The sequence below is a fragment of the Brassica oleracea genome, chromosome C6 (genome assembly GCF_000695525.1).
Source record: "Brassica oleracea var. oleracea cultivar TO1000 chromosome C6, BOL, whole genome shotgun sequence".
NCBI lineage: Eukaryota > Viridiplantae > Streptophyta > Magnoliopsida > Brassicales > Brassicaceae > Brassica > Brassica oleracea.
In genome coordinates, this window is record NC_027753.1 from 29,262,066 (window position 1) to 29,264,304 (window position 2,239).

Below are 2,239 nucleotides of genomic sequence, written 5' to 3' on the forward strand. Positions count from 1 at the left end.
GTACAGATCACTTGTACAGCTGTAGGTTATTTCAAGAGTTGTGGTTTCAAAAAAAAATTAAAAGCTTGATTGCTCTGAATTTAGTGCTTTAGAAATAAATATGCCGTGGACAGCAACTACAACAACTACCAATCACCCCCAGTATTTCTCAGAACTGCGATGAGTTTCTTTGGTTGGTTGATGGTGAAGCTCTACCGCGTTTCTCTGCTTCTAGCACTTGGGGTGCAATCCGGAACAGAGAAGAGACAGTAGCATGGTCCGACAGCATCTGGTTTAAATCAGCTACTCCTCCCCATGCGTTTCTAATGCGGATTGAAAGTATGTCAGATTACCAACTCGGGTTCGTCTTTCATCTTGGCGACTGGGTAACACAGTACACTGTTTATGTGAATCTGTTCCGGAAAGCAGAGACCACCTTCTACTACGGTGTTAGGTGAGTGAGAAAATCTAGGAACTAATACTTCGACGTCTGGGTTACACTCATTCAGGCTTCATCATTTGGACATCTTTAACCCACTGGTTATCATCGAACGACTCCACTGCTCCATCTCTGCTCAAATGACTTGTTGCTCACTCTACCTTATCCCATCTGGACAGAAAGGAACAAAAGACGTCATGATGGAAAATCGACAACTCCTCCAAGGATCTACAAGCTCATTGACAGAAATATCAGAGATAGATCTTGGGGAAACAGCATAAGAAGACCCTCTCATATTTATATGAAATTCAATTTTGGCAAAAAAAAAAGGTTGTACCTAATTAAAAAAACTATAGCGTTAGTCTTCTGTTATGGCATCAAAACTATAGCAATACGTTTGCAAAAAAAATCTACAAATGGAAAATTGATTTACTTGGGTCGAAAGGAGTGGAGCAGCTATCTTAGCCTTGTACAGAAAATACTTAGGAGAGAGTAGTTTCTTGTGTTGTAGCGCCTGCAACATAAAAGATATAATCAGCAATATTACTTTCATAATTAAGTATACACTACTTTTCGTCATTAGTCTCGCCTTTTTAGCTGTCTTTGTTTCGTTAACACAAGCAAACTCAACAAAGCCACAACTCATATGCTAGTCTACAATAAGTCAGCCACAAACAGCTTCTCAAATATCTTTTAATATAATATTCTAAAGACGTAAAAATGGAGATGTTGTAATATCAGTCATGAAAAAAACTTCACCTGTAGATCTGATATGAAACATTACGTATGCTTTCTTGTGTGTAAGCGCTGTATGCTTGTGTGTCTATGACATTATGGTACGCTTTCTTGCTTAATATTACGGCTTTAATAAGACATGCATGGCTCATGGCTGTGGCATTATGCGTTAATACAGTCTATTTAATAAGGCGTTAACACAGTTTAATATATATGAATTATTTTACCCTATGAAAAGCGAAAGTAATAAGGCATCCATATATATTTTCCATTAAGTTGTGCGAGGCGCATTTGGTAACTTCACGTGTGACTTAACTTGGCTAATTCTTTTAGGGCTATATGAAATTTAGTGATTGTGATAGCTCGGAACGGCATCAGTGGCGGAGGTAATTCATTTCCACGGTGGTCAGATGATCCACAGGAAATTATGACCATTAAAGTTTCTATTAAGAATTTTAAAATGACCCTGGTCTAAAATATTTATTGACCCCGTTAAAAAATTTTTGATCCTTGTCCAAACTATTTTTACCCTAGTTCAAATTATTTATGGACCATCCCCTATATATTAATTGAGAAACATTTGAAAAATTAGAACCTTAATTTTGTATTAATTAAAAAAACCCCAAATCCTAGGTGGCACTCTAAATGCCTTCTAAATTTCATTTCAAAGAATTCTAGAGCATCTAATATAAAATATAGTTTAATCTAATGGTGTCACATTATTCCATAATTATCTATATTATTAAAGCAGAAACATTGCGTTAGACCTCACATTTATTATGTAAGTTTTTAAATTAAATGCATCTTTCTACTTTATAGTTAAACCTAAAATTCTTTAAAACGACTTTAAATTACAAAAATGTAAGTTTTTCTTAAGTATACGACTAAAAACATTAAAATGACATGTATCAATTCGATGGTTGATTTGAAAGCTTTCAAAACCATATGGAAGATAAAAGTCAAAATAATTCAACTAAGAAAACAATACTGTTCACTTTTTTCAAGAATGTGTTTGATAGAAAAAATAAGGTTTTTATGTTATAATTTGTTTAATGTCCAATCCGATCAACCCATGATGTATTAATT